Genomic DNA, 23,355 nt, shown 5'->3' with positions numbered 1-23,355 from the left:
CATCTTCACTTACGTCTATTAGGAGGTAAGAAGGCTTATTACTTTCTTCTCGATACCACTTGTCCAAACTTCTACTTCTGAAACTGAAAGACAGTCCTCCTACCAATAATAATGAAACACAATAGGTCCTGTCGTTAATCAGCGTTGAGTGACGGGTGTCAGTGTATCGTTCTTACCTTAATACACGTGCATACACCTATTTTATTGTAGAATTACTTATGAGGGACCCGGCTGTCCTCTTTTTTTTCTCTGTTCCTCCTCCTTGTTTCACGTGTTTGTGAATCTTACTGTAACAGATGGTATCTCTTGTCGTCATGCACTGCAATTGGGGGAATCTTCCATGACACTAATGAATCATGCATATTACTTTACTTCTGAAAGGAAGATAAACATCACCACGGAATCTCATACTGCACAGGTTCTGTGACTCTTTTATATCCCTTCTCTGGCAGGCAATTTCCTGTGATTAATATCGTAATAACCACTGCAAAGCACTTCCTCTATGAATGGCAGTGCAAAATCTATCTCAACATTTATACCTTCAACACCCATCATCGCTGCTTAATACACCCTTCGTCGTCCTTGCAGTCCTCTCACTTCTTATTGTTTCAGTAAAGTCTTCCCATATGTTGCTCGATCACTCTGTCTTCCTAAAGAATAGATAAGAGATCACAGTGTGTCTCAGATATCAAGACAAGAATCTAAATACAGAGGGGTCCAAAAAAATGCATCCACTGTTTAAAAGTACATAACTTGCAAACTAATTGACCGAGTTGTCTCATTTTTGGTAAAAGTGTAGCTTAAAGTCCAACTTAAAGATATCACTGTAGGTGTTCGAAATGGTCACCATTAACATCCACACACAAACGATGCCGCCGAACTGCAGCACGAACTACTGACTGCAACGTGTTCAGTTGGATATTTGAACATGAATGTACGATGGATTCTCGAAGTTCATCCAACGTGCGTGGCTTTTGTCGATAAACGACGTCCTTTAGTGTTCCCCACAGGTAAAAGTCCAGAGGAGTTAGGTCTGGGGAACGTGGTGGATACTCCACAGCACCTCTACGGCCTAACCATCTTAGTGGTAGATTTTCGTCGAGATACGCCCTAACACGATTTTGGTAGTGGGCTGGGGCACCATCTTGTTGAAAGGAAACTCTTCCGTCTCCATACAAGTCTAGGATGGCAGATAAAATGGATGTCTGAAGCTTCTGAAGGTACACCTCACCCGTAACAGTGCCGTCTAAGAAGAATGGCCCAATCAAGCCCCGGTAAGACAACCCACCCCACACATTTACTCCTGGCAAATTGACGGCTTTGTCTACATGGACATTCAGATTATCGGCGGCCCAGTAGATGCAATTGTGGCGATTAACTGTACCATTGAGTTTGAATTGTGCCTCATCAGACCACACAATCATTTCCGCAAACTCTTCATTGTTGCGCAGCATTTTAGTAAACCACTCGCTGTACTCGATTCTACGATCTGAGTCGTCCTCGTTCATTGCGTGTAGCAATCGTGGGATGTCGCACTTCCACTTTGCTGTCTTCAAAATTCGCCCCCGAACACTTGAGCGACTCGCTCCAGTTTCAGGGGCACACTGTTTCACAGACTTCTGTGGTGAGCGAGTGAATTGTTGTAACACACGACTGGATTTAGCTGGACTTGTTACTGTTACAGGCAGTTCAGATAGTTGTTTGTGTACATCTTTAACACAGCCTTCGGCTTCAAATTTGTCTAAAATGAGACGAATCGTTAAACGTGTCGGTGGCTCCGATTGATACTCATTTCGCCATTGCCGTTGAAACTCATTAATGTTTTCGTACAAAAAATACCACTTCAAAACTTAATTCCTTTCACCGAATGTAAGCCTTGCGCCTGCCACGTTTCCTCGAGTGCAACTAAGAACAAATCACTATCTGGCGACTGTCATCTGACAAAACAAAACTACGCCATACAACGCTTGTGTGGCGATGGCCGGAACGACAAACTATTCACTACCAAAGATGAGACAACTCCGTCAATTAGTTTGCCAGTTATGGACTTTTAAACAGTGGATACATTTTCTTGGACCCTTCTGTAGTTGAGAGTGATTACAATACAACACATACAAATGAACTGTAAATATAGTATCTTGAAAGAAATTTCTGAAATGAAACAGGATTACCTAATGTTGTACCGTGAGTATTCTAACAAGAGTGTTCACTACCTATTTGCAGGGAACTTTCGTAGATCCCTCCATGAACTTCTTAATATTTAATAAAAGTGGTACCTTTCACGACTTCCTCGTTTGCAACATTTGTATTTCAACAGCATTTGGGTGTACGATTCTTCATACCCGAAATGAGCCATGGAATACATTAAGAAACATTACTGAGGAACATGCAGCTCATTGACAACTACTGGGATTTTACCAAAACTTTCATAACGACTTCCAGACTCATTTCACATGGAGCGGTGTTTTGTCTATCTGTTCGTTAATGTGCTTCTCTTTGTATCCGTTCTATTGCTCATCACACAGTCTCAGAGACCCTGCTTGCTGCAACAGGGAGAAATCTAATCAAATCCCTAACCCTCTCAGTAGACCACTGGTTCCTCACAACAAGAACAGTGGACTATCCCTGTACATCCATGTGCAACATCATTAATCACATCTCGTAAAGCTTCCAATAACGTGTCTCAGTTCTGAGACATTTTCTCTACTTCCTTCATAATTACTTCATGCAGGTTGAAGACAGGGTAGTAGCCGTCTATGTAAAGTAATTTTATTTTTCTCTCTTACAAGAAACTTACCATCTAGGTGACTGGATCTGGGACACATTATCTGAAATAGTCTTGCACATTTTCCCTACTTTCTTTAATAGTTTATCCACAAGAACCTCGGTCGCAGTCTTAACTGTAGTGCTGTGTATGAGAGTAAAGTCTTAGCAGTTAGTTCCATTGTCACCAACCCAAACTAAAGGCCTCATAAAGTCTACATTAATGGCGAAACAAATCAGTTGCAGCCAATTATCATAGTCTCACAGTCAAAATAAGAATTCAGGGACTCCCGTACGTAACAATTGGTGGTTTAGCTTTCTAACGGGCCTTATAGGTCACAAGCACTCTTGTGATAAGTTACTCCGTATTCTTAAAGAACATGGATTCCCATAAATTGATGCAGCACTTTCTTGGACCAACGAATATGTAGCTCAAATTTTTTGTCACTGTAGCAGAATGCAGGGTGGCGTCTCGTAGAAGAGCATCGCTTGGCACAGTCTCCCTTGTCGTTATATTGGACTGTATCTGCAGGATGTCTCCGTTGTTGTCAGTGTATGTCAACAATGGCTGTTATACCTTGTGGAAGCAATTCGTAGTACACTACACAATCACTCTTCCACCATATGAATAACATTATCTTTTTGGATACATGCAGGTCTTCGTTTGGGCTCAACCATTCCTTTCTTTTCCTTATGTTAACATAAAAACTCTTTTTCTCGAAACCAGGAAAAATACAAAATAGAAATGGTCGGCGATGCTCAGAAGCGAATTCATGCCAAGTACGCAGAGATGCACATACGGCCACCCACAGATTTTTGTGATTTTGGCTCGCGGTATCCATACACCCAATTTTCGAACCTTCCCCATTGCATGAAAATGTCACGTGATGATGGAATGGTTGCAGTTCATCACATCTGCCAGTTCTAGATTACACGGACGTGGATCATTGCGAATTAATGCTTTTAAACGATTTTCATCAAACCCCAAAGGCCTTCCTAAACTTGGTGATTCACTAACATCGTCCATAGAACTAGGAAATCATTTCGTTGCTGTGCTTTGTTCAGCGGCATTATCCCCGTACTCCGCGCAAATGTTTCTGGCCTCCTCCGGTGCTGTCACCCTTCTATCGAACTCAAACAGATGTGCACTCCGGAAATGATCCGCTTTCTCTACTTGGCTTTCGATTTTCTAGTGTCCACAGCTCCACTCACTATCTCCAAATAATAATATGTAAACTCAAACAGCAACAGTTAACTATAAAAAATGGCAATCGATAAATAAACCCATAGCAACCGCAATGCCAACAATCAAGTCTAAACCGCAACCAACTTATCTCCCAATCTAATAGTACCGTCGGATCCCCACTTGACCATTGTCTTACCACTTGACCATGATATCTCTAAGGATTGAGTATTTATCCCACTCATGGGTAGTATCTCAAAAGGAACATGCTTCAGACACATCATGTTGAAATATCTTTCATGCAAATCTCTGTCACCCCCTCACGTTAATGCTGTTAGCACCTGAGATAGCGCATCGGCTACAACATAGTCTTTCCCCAGTCGGTACTAAATTCTGTATTCAGCTTCCTGTAAATACAGCAACCAGCAGGCTAACTGCTAATCACAAGGCATTACAAACCCTTACGAGTACCATATACTTTAGTTGTCCTCCCATACAGAAATTACCTAAGCTTTTACAGACTTCCATACAATTACAAAGGTCCCATGTCCCTTGAAAGATAGATTCTCTCTCACTATTTTAAGATTCTGCTTGGAAGAAAACAATCGGTTGTGGAACTATTACAACTCATTCTATTTCCGTGGAGGCGAATGATTGTCCAGCCTAATCCGAGAACTGTCTGACCTGAGGCAGAACTCCTTGTCTAAGTCCAGATTGTCCATGATTGGAGCATTTACGAATGCTCCCTTCGCAGGATCAAATTCACGCCGTTCCACCTCATTCCAGTCTATACCACAATTTTTCCTGTCACAGCGCCTCTAATATTCGTTTTCTGCATTGGTAATAGAGACCCTGCACTTTCCTGTATGCTAGTCTCAAATATACTATTACTAATTACCGAATCCTAGCTTTTGGTATCTACAGTGCACGATACATATTTACTACTAACCTTTACATTAAGACCTAGGTGGCAAAGAACAGTATGTCATAAAATGGCATGAGCTCCGTTTCACAAGCTGTGGTATCACACGCTCCATTCAGTTAGTCGATTTCTGGGGTTTTTGGTTTCTCGTTTATTCGGCACATTATTACTGGGGTCTGCAGTCTGCACCCCATCTCTTTGTGATGTCCCCTGATTATGCACACCGCTCGCCAATCGCTAAATCTCTTTCATGGATTCCAGCGACCTCTCTGTGAGCCACAGTTCCACAGAAAATTATCTTTCCGGTGGGGCTTTAGCAGCTGCCAATCTCTCTGCCCCACAATATGACAGACCTCGGCTTTTCGACAGCGCTGTGTATTAGTGGACATCTTTGGAAGGACTCCAGCAAGGTTGGTACTTCTCTGAGGAAATGAAAGATCTCTCACCTTCAGTAGTACATTGGAAATCACACACCCGCACTTTCACATATCACAGAAGTAACTCATGGCATCGCAGGAAGAAAGGAAGAGGCTGCTGATTTGAAAAGAAATAAAACAAGATAGTTCCATCGTATTCTTTCACCAAAATGTTTGACTAGACAGCAGAAACATCCTTTGGCGGACTTCAAACAAGAGATGAGAATGGATGAGACTAGAAATAATATGACAGGGGGAACAGTACGAACTCCTTTCGCAATCACCTTTCCCTCGCAAAGCAGGAGAAGGGAATAAGGCATGAACACGATAATACTGGCGCGAAGTATCCTTTTCGGCGCGTAATAGAATAGCCGATGTAGTATATATGTGGATGCAATATTACAGTGGCTACAAAACGAATAAAATGTCCTGAATGGATACCTGTTGTGCTATGTAATCATTTGTGCTGAAGTTTATGTATTTTAGACGCTTTACGTAATTGGACTGTGCCAGCGATGTTAGGATGCTGGCGTATGGATGTTGCTGATTTCAGCGACCATGGGAAACAAACAGTCAGTGTTTTGAAGCAGATATGCAGACATGACGTCAACGGACAGCGGAACCCTCGAAATCAAACCACCACGGCGTAGGGTACACAGCTCTCTGCTTTCAGAGTACACATTTCAGCAGCTGGTTCATTATCGACTGCGCCGTAATCCTAGTGCGCCATTACGATACAGAAAATGTGTCGCTAATCATAAGAGATTCGCCATCCATTTAAAGGATACTACATTAAACAAAAGTTCATTGTATGAGTACCTTCTTCTGATACATTTTTGAGATAACTATCTCTGTCGTTCAAGCAGAGCGAACAACAAATTACGTTGTTTTCGTTGCAGAGCAGTATTATCGTTAGACTACACCTAGGTTGAGTCACACAATTTTAAAACTCATTATGTCATTTAGTACGAATTAATGTGCTCTTTTTGCTGCCGTGATAGTGGACAAAACTTCTGTTACAATACTGTGCACAATGAACATTGATGTGACTGGTGTATGTAAGTAAAATCAAAATATTCTTTCAGAGCAGCTTTACGGTTTCATGTTTTAACACGTTCATAGCTTCTACGGACATCTGTTGTCTTAAACCACCAACCGATGTACTTGTGATACTTGCGTTATATTATTACAAAACTGCAAGTACCTTTCTTTGAGACTGTCACCAAGTAAGCGTCAAGGATACTTACAAAAGAAAAATAAAATTTATTATGAGAAACAGAAGTTAGACTATATGCTAAAAGAATTTTAAGTGAATTGTTGAAATCAAAATACAGCGGTGTTGAGTCCTATATCTGAATTTAACGCAACCAATGTGATAATTATACCATTATAGTGCAACGCATCATTTTCAGAGTACCAGGAACAAAGTCTATATATGGGCTACCTGTGTTCTACAATAACTTTTTTTTTATAGCGGTATCGGCTAAGAAGTTATTTTTCTCCTAAGTAGTCGCTACAGATCGCCCCTTCGAGCTCAACATTTATTTCAACTATTTTACAATAAATGTCTGCCGCCTGCTTCTATTCCGCAGATGAAAGATGGGGAAATCTTACAGTTTTATCACCATGATAGTATCGGTTGTTTTGGGGAAGGAGACCAGACAGCGTGGTCATCGGTCTCATCGGATTAGGGAAGGATGGGGAAGGAAGTCGGCCGTGCCCTTTCAGAGGAACCATCCCAGCATTTACTTGGAGTGTTTTACGGAAATCACGGAAAACCTAAATCAGGATGGCCGGTCGCGGGATTGAACCGTCGTCCTCCCGAATGCAAGTCCAGTGTCTAACCACTGCGCCACCTCGCTCGGTACAGTTTTATCACAATCGATTCGTTGCGGTCACACGTTTGAGTGTTAAATGTGGTGTGAGAGACAAGCAGCGTCCTCGCTTACATTATATTTACGTTTGTTTAATGTATCAAGAGTGTGAAGCTCGTTAAGGATGTAGAATATGTCAATAAAGAAGATTACGTGGTCAATATTCAAAAATCAATGTTGTGCAGATTGCAAGTAGAATGAAATTAGAATTATATTAATATCTCCAGCTGCTAAAGGTCGTTGATATGTACCAACGGAGACAGGTGAAAATGTTTGCCCCGAGCGCGACTGCAGTGATTATCTCGCTCACGCCTCCCGCGAGGCCGGCCGCGGTGGTCTCGCGGTTCTAGGCGCGTAGTCCGGAACCGCGCGACTGCTACGGTCGCAGGTTCGAATCCTGCCTCGGGCATGGATGTGTGTGATGTCCTTAGGTTAGTTAGGTTTAAGTAGTTCTAAGTTATAGGGGACTGATGACCACAGCTGTTAAGTCCCATAGTGCTCAGAGCCATTTGAACCATTTGAACCTCCCGCGAGAACCACATTCTCACCTTGTATGTTCACACACTACATTCGTAGTGTTTCGCCCCAACACACTCATTACTCGTGGAAGACATTCTTAACAAGGCCCGTAAGAGGTCAGAAAATATGTGTGCATCCGCACAGAAGAAGAAGGTCATGGCTGGTGTTGTCAGAACTATATCCATATATGGATAGGGTGTCTGTTCTTCCGGACATGTCAGAAAGAACAGACACCATACCCATATATGGATAGTGTCTGCTCTTCCGGACATGTCAGAAAGAACAGACACCATACCCATATATGGATAGTGTCTGCTCTTCCGGACATGTCAGAAAGAACAGACACCATATACATATATGGATATTGTCTTCTCTTCCGGACATGTCAGAAAGAACAGACACCATATACGTGTAAGTGCAAGTGGAATGGTCGATACTAAATTAGAATAAATACATCCCTCCATGCTAATCTACCTCGTACAATCCCCTTCCTCTGCACATAATTACCGACACGTACACCTGTTTCAATCCTCTGTCTTTATTCAAGTCTTAACCGCCCTCTGCAATTTTACTGTCCTTCCGTTACCAAACTTACAGTTCCTTGACGCCTTAAGCTGTTTCCCATCGCCCGATTCCTTCTTTTAGTCTTATATATACATTTCTTTTTCCTCCAGTTCGATTCACCACCTTTGCATTTGTCTCTTACCTGGACTGTTTACCGCCCACGCTCCATTTACATGTAAGATTACCTTCACATAATACTTCTTAAACTGATATTAAATGTTAACTACAACTCTTTTTCAGAAATGCTTTTCATGCTAATGCTACTATGCATTTTATATCCTCTCCACTTCGTCGATCGGGAGACGTTCGGTAAATAACGCAACATATTTTTTTCCTGAAAGCAGGTTGGTTTCATTCCGGACTCCAGTACACCTCGTTATTCCCCACTCTTTCAATTATATAACACTTTTTTCAACGTAATCTCCATTCAGTGCGAATGCCCTACGCCAACTTACTGGGAGGCCCTATATGTCTGCACCACTCCACTGGCCAATATTGGAGCCAATGTGTTACCGAATCATTAACCTCCCCATCATCCACGTTCTTCTTCCCGCTAAGTGCATCCTTCATTGGACCTAACAGATGGATGTAGGTATGTGTGAGATCCAGGCTTTGGGGTGGATGAGGAAGGACAGTCCAGTGAAGTTTTGTGAGATCGTCTCTAGTGAGCTGACTTGTGTTAGGCCTTGCGATGTCATGGAGAAGGAGACCTTCGCTTGCATTTTTGTGGCGATGAACTCGTCAAAGTCGCTTGTTCAATTTCCCGATGGGTAGCAAAATGCACTTCAAAGTTCATCATTGCCCCATTATGGGAGTCATCAAACAGAGTAATCCATTCAGAGTGCCAGAAGACCGTGGCCGTGACATAATCGACTGAGGGTGTGGCTTTGAACGTGTGTGACGGTACGTGACATAAATGGACATTTGGAAAAAAGAAAAGAAAAAAAGGTTTTTGGCTTGTGTCACATGTGAATTATAAATTATTTCAAGACTGTGTTCGTCTGCGCGATGTATAACAAATAATAAAGATTGTAAATTATTATTATGAAAACACAAATACTGATGTAATTAACAAAACACAGCTTTTTGTATAATCTCTGTGTAATGTAAGCCATGAAGATGAGAGACAATGCTTTGATTGAAGTAACTCTCCTGTTTTGTTTTGTCTAGCGGTAGGCCGCCATTGTAGCACTCACTCCGTCTTCAAGCCACAGGTGGCCCATCGGGACCATCCGACCGCCGTGTCATCCTCAGTTGAGGATGCGGATAGGAGGGGCGTGTGGTCAGCACACCGCTCTCCCAGTCGTTATGATGGCTTTCTTTGACCGGAGCCGCTACTGTTCGGTCGAGTAGCTCCTCAATTGGCATCACGAGGCTGAGTGCACCCCGAAAAATGTCAACAGCACATGGCGACTGGACGGTCACCCATCCAAGTGCCGGCCACGCCCGACAGTACTTAACTTCGGTGATCTCACGGGAACCGGTGCATCCACTGCGGCAAGGCCGTTGCCCCGCCATTGTAGTGCTGTCTGATAATTAACGTAAGTTTTATCTGTATTTAGAAAAATTATGATAGAAATTGGTATTAGAAAATGTGTATTATTGATTTAGTTGTCACCTGTCATGATCGAACCATCAGTTATAATTAACAAAATTTTTACAGAACTTCGTAGTGCAGGGAGCTCATCTCCCCTAGCAGGATTTAGTCGGCCATTACGCTGACTGTATTATTTAATTAAAATATCATGTCATAATATTAAATGTAAATGCGAGAGACTTCTCACTTTTGATCTTTCATTAATTTCAAAGTCAAAAAGAGTCAGAACAGATTTCGTTTATTAATATTTAGAATACTGAGTGGGTTCAGTATATTTCATTTTGGCCGCCTAACGGCAGATGAGATTCCAGTTTTGGCTTGCAAATAATAAACAAGAAATATTGAAAAGCATTACATTACGTAATATCTCAGTTAATCTTTATGTAGTTTGGTACATAAATAACCAGTAGCCCCTGAGACCCATATTAATAATTACAGTTTGCGTAATAATACGCATATTTTCTTTTCTAAATAGCAGCGCTCACGCTAAATATTTATTAGCAGGCGGTCAGTCGCTCGTTGTGTTGAAAAAATATTATATCGTACGTACTTCGGGGCAGCCGATGTCCGTACGAGTGTTACCGCGGTATAAGCTAATTAAAAGTCTCATGCTAGCCCACAGTATTTAAAGCCATCCCAAACCAAAATCATAAAATATATGATCATAAAAATAAAAATATATAATTATACTGTGATAAGTGGCCACACACACACAAGCACATACACACGTATACCGTGATACTTGTTCTTCGGAGATGAGGTGGCGTGGTGCCAATCAGGCCCGTACCGTGCAAGCAGTTCCGCACAGTTTGTCCTTTTTTGCTCATTATCATCTTCTACGGCGAGGAACCCAGCGGCCCCACATCTTTGAACACCTCAACTGGTGGACAAGTGTTTCAGCACTACCAACAGAGACGTCCATTTGTGCAGTGAGGCGTTTGGGAGCCGTTGGTCACCTCGAAGGAGAGTGTCCGCACGGACCAAAATTTCAGGAGTCACAGCTGTGTGCGGCCGCCCGGCACGCGAGAGATCGGGCACGGTCCCATACCTTGTTGCTATGATGATGCACCCCTCGCCCAACGACTCACCGTGCTTCTGTTGATTGCCATGTCTCCGTAGACATTACGCAACGGGCTATGAATAGCTGCGATGCTCTTTTTTTTGTTTTTTTTTTTTTGTTTGGTCATCAGTCTACTGGCTGGTTTGATGCGGCCCGCAACGAATTCCTTTCCTGTGCTAACCTCTTCATCTCAGAGTAGCACTTGCAACCTACGTCCTCAATTATTTGCTTGACGTATTCCAGTCTCTGTCTTCCTCTACAGTTTTTGCCCTCTACAGCTCCCTCTAGTACCATAGAAGTCATTCCCTCATGTCTTAGCAGATGTCCTATCATCCTGTCCCTTATCCTTATCAGTATTTTCCACATATTCCTCCCCTCTCCGATTCTGCGTGGAACCTCCTCATTCCTTACCTTATCAGTCCACCTAATTTTCAACATTCGTCTATAGCACCACATCTCAAATGCTTTGATTCTCTTCTGTTCCGGTTTTCCCACAGTCCATGTTTCACTACTATACAATGCTGTACTCCAGACGTACATCCTCAGAAATTTCTTCCTCAAATTAAGGCCGGTATTTGATATTAGTAGACTTCTCTTGGCCAGAAATGCCTTTTTTTCCATAGCGAGTCTGCTTTTGATGTCCTCCTTGCTCCACCCGTCATTGGTTATTTTACTGCCTATGTAGCAGAATTCCTTAACTTCATTGACTTCGTGACCATCAATCCTGATGTTAAGTTTCTCGCTGTTCTCATTTCTACTACTTCTCATTACCTTCGTCTTTCTCCGATTTACTCTCAAACCATACTGTGTACTCATTAGACTGTTCATTCCGTTCAGCAGATCATTTAATTCTTCTTCACTTTCAATCAGGATAGCAATGTCATCAGCGAATCGTATCATTCATATCCTTTCACCTTGTATTTTAATTGCACTCCTGAACCTTTCTTTTATTTCCATCATTGCTTCCTCGATGTACAGATTGAAGAGTAGGGGCGAAAGGCTACAGCCTTGTCTTACACCCTTCTTAATACGAACACTTCGTTCTTGATCGTCGACTCATATTATTCCCTCTTGGTTGTTGTACATATTGTATATGACCCGTCTCTCCCTATAGCTTACCCCTACTTTTTTCAGAATCTCGACCAGCTTGCACCATTTTACATTGTCGAACGCTTTTTCCAGGTCGACAAATCCTATGCAAGTGTCTTGATTTTTCTTTAGCCTTGCTTCCATTATTAGCCGTAACATCAGAATTGCCTCTCTCGTCCCTTTACTTTTCCTAAAGCTAAACTGATCGTCACCTAGCGCATTCTCAATTTTCTTTTCCATTCTTCTGTATATTATTCTTGTAAGAAGCTTCGATGCGTGAGCTGTTAAGCTGATTGTGCGATAATTCTCGCACTTGTCAGCTCTTTCCGTCTTTGGAATTGTGTGGATGATGCTTTTCCGAAAGTCAGATGGTATACCGCCAGACTCATATATTCTACACACCAACGTGAATAGTCGTTTTGTTGCCACTTTCCCCAATGCTTTTAGAAATTCTGATGGTTATCTACCCCTTCTGCCTTATTTGACCGTAAGTCCTCCAAAGCTCTTTTAAATTCCGATTCTAATTCTGGATCCCCTATCTCTTCTAAATCGACTCCTGTTTCTTCTTCTTTCACATCAGACAAATCTTCACCCTCATAGAGGCTTTCAATGTATTCTTTCCACCTGTCTGCTCTCTCGTCTGCATTTAACAGTGGAATTCCCGTTGCACTCTTAATGTTACCACCGTTGCTTTTAATGTCCTGTATGCTGAGTCTGTCTTTCCGACAATCATATCTTTTTCGATGTCTTCACATTTTTCCTGCAGCCATTTCGTCTTAGCTTCCCTGCACTTCCTATTTATTTCATTCCTCAGCGACTTGTATTTCTGTAATCTTGATTTTCCCGGAACATGTTTGTACTTCCTCCTTTCATCAATCAACTGAAGTATTTCTTCTGTTACCCATGGTTTCTTCGCAGCTACCTTCTTTGTACCTATGTTTTCCTTCCCAACTTCTGTGATGGCCCTTTTTAGAGATGTCAATTCCTCTTCAAGTGTACTGCCTACTGTGCTATTCCTTATTGCTGTATCTATAGCGTATCACGTCATTCCTTAGTACTTCCGTATCCCACTTCTTTGCGTATTGATTCTTCCTGACTAATGGCTTGAACTTCAGCCTACTCTTCATCACTACTATATTGTGATCTGAGTCTATATCTGCTCCTGGGTACACCTCACAATCCAGTATCTGATTTCGGTATCTCTGTCTGACCATGATGTAATCTAATTGAAATCTTCCCGTATCTCCCGGCCTTTTCCAAGTATACCTCCTCCTCTTGTGATTCTTGAACAGGGTATTCGCTATTACTAGCTGAAACTTGTTACAGAACTCAATTAGTCTTTCTCCTCTTTCATTCCTTGTCCCAAGCCCATATTCTCCTGTAACCTTTTCTTCTACTCCTTCCCCTACAACTGCATTCCAGTCGCCCATGACTATTAGATTTTCGTCCCCCTTTACATACTGCATTACCCTTTCAATATCCTCATACACTTTCTCTATCTGTTCATCTTCAGCTTGCGACGTCGGCATGTATACCTGAAATATCGTTGTCGGTGTTGGTCTGCTGTCGATTCTGATTAGAACAACCCGGTCACTGAACTGTTCACAGTAATACACCCTCTGCCCTACCTTCCTATTCATAACGAATCCTACACCTGTTATACCATTTTCTGCTGCTGTTGATATTACCCGATACTCATCTTGTTGTGGCGTATCAAGACAGCCACGCCACTCGGAAGTAGCCGAAATGCACGCGTACACACGCCGGCTGGCGTGAGGTCTGAAACAGGATACGTAATGAATGCTATAAAGAAAAGTACGTAATACTGTAATACTTAACTTTAATCCATCATTTGTATACAGCATTCTTGATGATACAGGTGAGACTCTCTCTAGAAATGGTTAATGGCGCCTTGCTAGGTCGTAGCCATGGACTTAGCTGAAGGCTATTCTAACTGTCTCTCGGCTAATGAGAGAAAGGCTTCGTCAGTGTAGTCGCTAGCAAAGTCGTCGTACGACTGGGGAGAGTGCTAACACGTCTCTCTAGACCTGCCGTGTGGTGACGCTCGGTCTGCAATTACTGACAGTGGCGACACGCGGGTCCGACATGTACTAATGGACCGCGGCCGATTTAAAGCTACCACCTAGCAAGTGTGGTGTCTGGCGGTGACACCACACATCTGACCAGAAATGCTCTTTTATTCCGCCAAAAGTAACGCAATTACAGCTCTCTGCTTGCATCTCATTTTGAAGGCTACGTATAGCGCTGCCATCTACCCGAGCTTCATGAAACTATAGGCGCTGAAGCGGGAATATTTCACGATACCCCACAACAAGTTTCACATTTTTTTAATCCGACACTGGCCGAGAAAAAAAAAGTGTTACATCACTTATTCAACGCCCCTCGTATTTTGCTGCCAAGATAGAAGAAAATAGCTCAGTTTATCTACTCATTTCAGTGTCTCAGTTCCTAATCTACCTCCCTTACCAACGGCTGATTTCATCTCATTATATTATATTTCCCTTGTTTCATTAATGTTCATCATATAATCTAATTTTAAGCCACTATCCATTTCGTTCAACTGTAAGTCCATGTCCTTTGTCGACTCTAATAGAATTAAATGTTATCAGCAAACCCCCATTTTTTTTTTGTTTTCTCGCTAAACTTGACACCCTTCTAAACTTTCACCATGGTTTGTTCACAGTTTTTTCAATGTACAAGATGCATAGCATCTTAATTCCATCTCAACTACCGTTTCCAATTCATGACCTTCAACAATTTCACCCGAGGAACTTTTCTGCTTTCTGACGTAATGTATACTTTTTTATATAATCACGACACCGTAAAAGGTGTCAATGATGTGCGGGTAACGTACAGCCTATAACTGTTAGCATTACTCGCTGTCGTCAATAGTGGAGGTGGCCGTACACAGTTGCTCTAAATACCAAACATTCAACACAGCTTTCACAGAAAATCTCATTATAGTAACGAGACGAGTTAGTGAAATAAATATTGAGAAGCGGTTAACCTAAGGCTCGAACTGTTAGTCAAAATCGCGAAGGATACTAATGTTACCTAACTGAGATTGTTTCATAGCTTTTTCTAGACATTTCTCTCAGAACAGCACAAGGTACGTGAATAGTGACTGCATATAAAAAAAACTCAATGAGTAATAACTCAATGTTTAAACATTTGTGAAAACTCGTAATCCTTCATGCAAACGGAGAATGTACGGCCAACAGCATTCTGTGAATAAATACACATATCAGTGCAGTTAAATCGCGGGGAGTGTAAAGATGTTAACATCAACTCCTACTATCATCTCCAGCGAATATAAATTTCATAACCATGAATGCTATCCCGACAACGTCTGTCCAAGTCAATAAAATAAATCAGTCAAAAGAAGCAAATATTTACGAGTTCACCGCTGCAAGAGTAAACTAATAAAAATGAGCTCCGTGTATTTGAGAGTTCGTCATTTACTAAACGACTCTAGAGGTTTTAGCTCCTAAATGAAACCGCAGCCCAGAAATTTACAAGTTATCACACATTACCAAAATTATTCTCAGTCGACTTCGTCACAGGCAAAACATTCGCGGCACCCAGGCCGCTAAGAAGCCGAAAAGACCTCAGCCGACACAATGAAGACGAAAGACCCATGATGAACGGCGGAAGGCAAAACACCCTGTGGTCTTATGTGATCACTTATTTCAAGCGGGGAGGGGACGTAACCGAAAATTTAAACATTTATTTAAAAACGCATTATAGCCTTAGCTATTATTGTACGAATCTAAAATTTTGCATGTGTGAAGAAAAGGAGCTGTATTTTAACGGAAGAGTGTAATAAAATACGCAGGATTAATCTACATGTACATGAATACTCTGCAAATCACAATAATTCTCTATTATTCCAATCCCGCACAGCGCACGGAAAAACGTACACCTGTATCTGTCCGTGAGAGCTCTGATTTCCCTTATTATTATGATCGTCTCTCCCTACGTAGGGTGACGTCCAAGAAACATGTTCGCATTCGGAGGAGAAAGGTGGTAACTGAAATTTCGTGACAAGATTTCGCCGCAACGAAAAACGCGTTCTGTCCACCCCACATTCTGTATCATTTCAGTGACACCCTCTCCCCTAGTTCGCGATAATACAAAATGTGTTTCCCTTCTTTGAAATTTCTCGATGTACTCTGTCAATCCTATCTGGTAAGTAGCCCACACCGTGCAGCAGTATTCTAAAAGAGGACGGACAAGCGTAGTGTAGGCGGACTATCTAGTAGATCTGTTATACTTTCTAAGTGAGCTGCCAATAAAACGTCGTCTTTGGTTAGCTTTCCCTACAACAATTTCTGTGTGTTCCTTCCAACTTAAATTGTTAGTAATTGTAATTCCTAGGTATTTCCTTGAATTTACGGTCTTTAAATTTCACTGATCTATCGTGTAACCAAAGTTTAACCGATTCCTTTTACCACTCATGTGGGTGACCTCACACTTTTCGTTATTTAGGGCCAATTGCCAATTTTTGCACCATACAGATATCTTTTCTAAATCGTTCTGCTAATTCTTTAGATCTTCTTATGACTTTGCTATTCGATAAATGACAGCATCATCTGCAAACTACCTAAGAAGGCTGCTCACATTGTCTCCTAAACCGTTTATATAGATAAGGAACATCTACGAGCCTATAACAGTACCTTGGGGAACGCTACAAATCTCTTCTGTTTTACTCAATGACTTCCCGTTAGTTACTACGAACTGTGATCTCTCTGACAGGAAATCACAAATCCAATCACATAACTGAGACGGCATTCCATAAGCACGCAATTTCACTACAATCAGCTTGTGTGGTACAATGTCAAAAGGCTTCTGGAAATCTAGAAATACGGAATCAATTTGAATTCCCTTCTCAACAGTACTCAACAGTTCGTGTAAATAAAGAGCTAGTTGTATTGTACGAGAACGGTGTTTTCTAAATCCATGTTGACTATGTGTCAATAGACCGTTCTTTTCGAGGGAATTCATAATGTTCGAACGCAATATATGTTACAAAAGCCTGCTGAATATCGACGTTAATGACATGGGCCTGTAATTTAGTAGATTACTCCTACTAGCTTTCTTGAATATTGGTGTGATCTGTGCATGGATCTTTCGTCGAGCAAACTGTTGTATTTGATTGTTTAGTATGGAGCTATTGTATCAGCACGCTCTGAAAGGGACCTAACTGGTATGCAGCCTGGACCGGAAGACTTGTTTTTGTTAAGTGATTAAGTTGCTTCACTACTCCGAAGATATCTACTTCTACGTTACTCACGCTGGCAGCTCTGTTTGATTCGAATTATTGCATATTCACTCCGTCTTCCCTGGTGAAGAAATTTCGGAAGGCTCTGTTTGGTAACTCTGCTTTGGCGGCACTATCGTCGACATTATTTCCATTGCTGTCGCCCAGAGAAGGATTGATTGTGTCTTGCCGCAAGCATACTTCACCTATGACAAGAATGTATTTGGATTTTCTGTCATTTTTCGAAACAAAGTTTCCCTGTGGAAACTATTATAAGCATCTCGCCTTGAAGTCAGTGATAAATAGCGATCTTCTGTAAAAGATTCCCAGTCATGGAGATTTTGCGTCCGTTTAAATTTGGCGTGTTCTTTTCGTTGTTTTTGTAACAGTGTTCTGACCCCGTCTGTGTACCGCGGAGGATCAGCTCCGGCGTTTGTTAATTTATTTTGTATAAATGTCTCAATTGCTGCCGATACTATTTCTTTGAATTCAAGCCACATCTGGTCTACACTTATATTATTGATTTGGGAGGAGTGGAGATTGCCTCTCGGGAAGGCATCAACTGAATTTTTATCTGCTGTTTTGAACAGGTAAGTAAAGAGCCAGAATTTGAACTTTTATTTTTTTATTGTCTTTTTTAAAAAATCCATACCTCAAGCAATAATCATGCAATAAATTTGAAAATGTTACTCTTGGGTTAAGGAGGACCACTGAGTAAGTTACGGTTCAAATTCTATTATTAACAGAGTTTTGAATGTTTCACATCCAACATTAATATTTCAGAATGTAATCATAGGACGACGTGTATTTTAGTTCCAGTGAAATAGCAACATGTTTCGATCGTCTCCTGAAAATTTCATACGATTAGCGCAAATACGTTTTGAGAAAATGCTTCTAATACTGCAAAAACGTAAAACCGAGGAAATTAGGCCCAAAGATTTTCTTCTCACACTTCTCCATCAATAAGTTTCCCTCAATTTTAAAACACTTCATACTGATACTCTTCATCCTCCAGGTTTCTCGTCTCCCCCCTTCGAGTTTGCTTGGCCTGTGTTTGTGGGTAAGATAGTGATCTGCCGGCTTTCTTGAGCCTGCTCTCATAGATTGTGTAAAATGTTATGGTCGTAAACACATCTGTCTCTATACCAACTCTCTTCAGTACTTCAATTTTGCCATTATATCCGTCATTAAAACTTAAAACTGCATCATAGAGACCTATTTTGAATATTTTAAGTTCACAGAATGTCCTTTTAGAGCATCTAATCCAAATTAAACTACTGAGGCTTTCATTTGCGCTCTGTGTCTTCCCATGAAGACATTTTCTCAGTAAATCAGGATTTGCAAGAAACGTGAATGTGGACATAATTGCATTCGTTACAGGTTATGGTAATGAGTGTTTATGTGAGTATGTCTCATTTCTTCTGTTGAACTTACACCAATCGACTTTCGGACACAGATCATGAACTGGTATATGGTCAGTAGATAATTTGTGGGAAAAAAACTGCCCACACAGCACGCCCCATTGCCTCTCCCATAAAATAACGGAATCAGAGTAAGCCTGAATTTTCCTCCTAGTGGTTTTCCAGCCTATACAACTTATAAACGTAAATAAACGACAGACATGTAGTTTTTCTACCAAAGCTATAGGTGACAGCCAGAGGTTTAGATGTCAGAATGAGATACCGACAGAAAATAGCCTTTAGACTCATAAAAATTCCTCTGAAGCAAGCAGTTTCCCGATAGTATGGAAAGGTGCAGAGATTACCAGTTTGATATTTTAAAGGCATTTTAATGCTGCTCTCACGATGTAATTTACACACAACATACATTAAACTCTACAGATTAAGAAAATATTTTTGAAAATCGGTCTTTTGGACTCTACTCCATTGCACTACTCGACACGATGTAGGCACTTCCGTCCTGAGCAAATTCTGAATTTATGCAATACATAGTTGACAAACCAAGCATTGCTTCGGTATTAATTTTGCCAATTTTCTATCAGAAACGGAGACAAAACACGAACAGCGGTTGTAATTTAATATCGAAGGCAACTTTGAAGTAATTAAACGCTCATACAAAGAAAGACATACAATGTTCACACATAAAAGCACAGTATCCTAAATAAGAAACACAGTATGCAAAATACAAATGTATATTTAACTTACAACTTGACTATAAACAATACTCCTAGTTATAAGTCCGGGGAACGGGGCGCAGATGCTTCGCGCGCCTACAAAACGAGTTTGTAAACGTCTCGGTGGCTATTCGTCTTCTTAGCTCTGTAGACGGCTACTGTTTACGCCTACAGCCATTTGCGTTTTGTGGTCGAAAGCTGTCAAAACCGCTGCCAAGTGTCAGAGATTTTCTTAAATTGCATCAACTGTAGGAGTGTCTCAGTAGTAAAGGACAAACATAGCAAAACTTCATACATGATTCGGCATTTTCTCACACACCTCAGTGTTTATGAGGTCATATCTCTTGACCTATGTGTCGTACAATGATATATTTGTGTAGGTACATTCAGCGCCATATGTGGATAATATCAGTGAAATATGTTGCGAATAGGGTTAGAAGCAAAGAAGTAATAAACTAAACATCATGCATGATGCGGCAGTTTTTCACGCACTTCAGTGCTTATAACGTCACGTAATGATATAATTTTGTAGATACACTCCGCAGCATGTGAATGCCGTATGCGCATTGTGTTGTGAATAGGGCCAATAGTAAAGAATAAATTTAAACGTCATGGGCAATGCGGCAGTTTTTCACCCATCTCATTGTTTATGACGTCATATCTGGGTGGGTTTCATCTTCACAGTGATTGTTGCCTGGAAGGAATATGTGTACCATATTTGGTTGACATCGGTCCATTGATTAAGGACGAGATGCGGAAAACACACACACACTCATATATATATATATATATATATATATATATATATATATATATATATATATATGTGTGTGTGTGTGTGTGTGTGTGTGTGATGTGTGTGTGTAGCAACACTAAATGTGGCAACGTAGTAATCATGATACTACCCGATGATGTCTTGGGTTTTGCCCCCTCTGCTCCCCCCTCTACCCCGAAAGCCGATAGCCCGATAGCCACCGATCCAACAGGTAAGTAATATTATTGTTATGTACTACATTCTGTGGTGGATAACACATCAATAATATGTTATACATGTGAAACACACATATTTTTCTCCCTTCTTTGGACCTTTTCGACGACCTCCATCAATCGTATCTGATAAGGATAACAATCCACGCAGAAGTACACCAGAAGAGAGCGGACAAGCATAGTGTAGGCAGTTACTTCAGTAGATTTGAAGCATATTCTAAAGTCTCTGCAGAAAAGCGCAGTGTTTGGTTCGTTTTCCTCACAACGCAAGCTGTATGAAGGTTCCAGTTTAAGTTGTTCGTAAATGTAGTTCCTAAATATTTAACTGAATCAACAATATCTAATTTATGTTTTTTAACGTGTAACCGAAGTTTATTAGATTCCTTTTGGTATTCATGTGGAGAACCTCACACTTCTTATTGTTTACAGTCAGTTGCCACTTTCGCATTGTACAGCTTACTTGTCTACATCATTTTGCGTTTGGAACTAATATTCTGATTACTATAGTAAATGATAAACAGCACCACATACAAAAAATCTAAGATGGCTCCATAATTTGTCGCCTGCTTCCTTTATACAGGATGTGCCAGTAATGTTGAGACAAATTTCGAGCGGGTTATAGGCGGTGTCTTGGCGAACGAATTGAGGATAGTATCTCAGACAGGCAAATATCATCCAACGACGCTAGAGAGCGTTGAAATTTCAGGCGCCTCCGCCTGCCACTAAGCGAAACGTGACTGTGTACGCTGACCGACCTTAGCCGCAGGTGGAATGTCTCGCAATGTTGTTTGTTATTCATTGATCGCGACTGATTACCAGTATCGCCAGCGCAAAACATGGAACTATCTCCTGCGTAGAAAGGCCTTGTCACCAATGAATGCGATGTTCTGTTTCCTAGGTGGATGATGGTTTTGGTCAAGGGCTTCCGTCCGCAGTTTATTGTTCCACTGAAACAGTCTAAAATCTTCAATGTTTTTCGGAATACAGGAAAAAAAGGTAAACTGCAGATGGAAATATGTCTGTGAAACTGTCATCTGCCAAGGCAGCAGAGCATCGCATTCATAGGAAATGGGTCCTGTCTGAGCAGCAGCTACATACATCTTCTCCACTGGCGGTAGTGGTTATCAGTCGTGGTCACTGATTAACAAATGACCCTGCAAGATGTTCCGCCTATGGTCTGTCACTTCACAAAGGCACTTTTGCTGCCCAAGGGGGTGGCCTATAACAATGAAACTTTGTAGCATTGTTTGATGACGTTTCTGGACATGGGTTCAATTTTGAAGGCGTCCTAAACGACCTCTAGGAAGTTGCCGCAACATCTCTGGGACACCCTGCATAGATTAGGAACAGCTGACGGCCCATTATACTTCCTTGGGGAACGGCAGATATCACTTTTCTTTCACTCGACTACATTCCATCAGTTACTGTGATGTTTGCAACCGGATAGTATGAATACAGTCGCTCAATTACTCCTGTGACGATATTCCACAGGAACACAAACCTATTAGAGGCCATTTATGAAGAATGGTGTCGAAATACTTCTGAAAATCTAGAAATGTGGAAGAGTTTGAGATCCGCTGTCTATAGCACCCATTAAATCGTGTGAATAAAGAGCCAGCTGCTTTACACAAGAAAGTTATTTTCTGAATCCGCGCTCAGTGTGTGTCAATACAGCAGAACTCCAATTATCTGAATTAATTGGTACCAGATCCATTTGGATAATAAAAAATTCGGATAATTGCGTGTTCTTTGGAAAAACGTACGTATTTTAATTACAATAATTACGTACCGTATGTACAGAACTGTATGTTGAAATTGGGAGAAAAATATTTTAAAGAAAAGAGGTTTTAATTAATTAAAATGAAAATGCAACACTTTTACGTACATGTTATGTTGTGAACTACAGGTGCTGAAAGTTAATGCTTGCTGAACATCTCTGTCAAAGTAAGCTGTTTGACTGCCTTCATCCGTTTCAGGCACCCAAGTTGCGCATTCGCTTGACAATGAGAAGTGGCATGTAGTCACGCTACATCCGCTTTAATGCAGTTTCAAGGCTGGCAAATGCTTCACTAGATGATGGGCACGCGTCTACTTCAAATTCGACGTTAAGGTCATGTTCTTGTTCGAAGCAATTTTTCCACACTTTCAATAAGTTACCATAATTTAGAATTTTAAATGTAGGGTCTGACGAATCACAAACAATCCATTCATCTGAATCTTCAGCACTAACATCTGAACATCCAGGAATTGTCAGAAGAATGTTACTTAATTCCTCAACTGACACGTCATCCTCATCTTCTCTGTCTTTTCTATTTCCTTTTCTTGAGCTTGTTTTTCCTTTTTCTCCTTTTCCTTCTCTTCTGCAGTTGATACACTTTTCAACTTGTTCCACGCGCGTCTTAATGTGACTACCTTAAGCAACCACCAAGCTTCCGCCACCACGTAAACTCAATCTTTCAAATTTCATTTTTTATAATATTTTAAAATTCAGTCTTGATCACACCACGTATGTTACAAGAACATAGGTGACCGGTTTCAGTCATATCACATGGCCATCATCAGACCCATGGCATCCTTCGAAGGCAGTATATAGAGCACTCTTCTCAGCTGCTGTGGTTGACATCCGATCACCTATCTTCTTGTAACATAAGTGATGTGATCAAGACTGAATTTTAAAAATAAAAATTTTAAAACTTTTTGATCATTGTTCCAAAAGTGATCATTAAAATTATTTAATTTTTTATGGTTACTCAGTACACCTTCTTCGTCTTCGCTCTCTACCAAAAGTTTTCTTAAAAGTTGTCTTCTGTAATGGGATTTCATGGTTTCACTAACAGACTGGTCCAGTGGTTGCAACAGGTTTCTGACGTTTGCCAGTAAAAATATTCTTGTAAATTGGCCATTCCTTCTTCCCAGCATTTCTACGTCCAAAGAAGTTACAGTCAAAAGAATTGACTGCTTTCTTT

General features: G+C 41.0%; 1 pseudogene; it reads right to left on the bottom strand.

Annotated features, from left to right (window-relative positions):
* Window positions 1–9,635: 9,635 nt before the first annotated feature.
* Window positions 9,636–9,752, bottom strand: LOC126163769 (5S ribosomal RNA; annotated as a pseudogene).
* Between the last annotated feature and the right edge of the window lie 13,603 nt (window positions 9,753–23,355).

This window comes from Schistocerca cancellata, chromosome 2 (genome assembly GCF_023864275.1).
Source record: "Schistocerca cancellata isolate TAMUIC-IGC-003103 chromosome 2, iqSchCanc2.1, whole genome shotgun sequence".
Taxonomy (NCBI): domain Eukaryota; kingdom Metazoa; phylum Arthropoda; class Insecta; order Orthoptera; family Acrididae; genus Schistocerca; species Schistocerca cancellata.
This window is presented reverse-complemented; position numbering and strand designations above follow the sequence as displayed.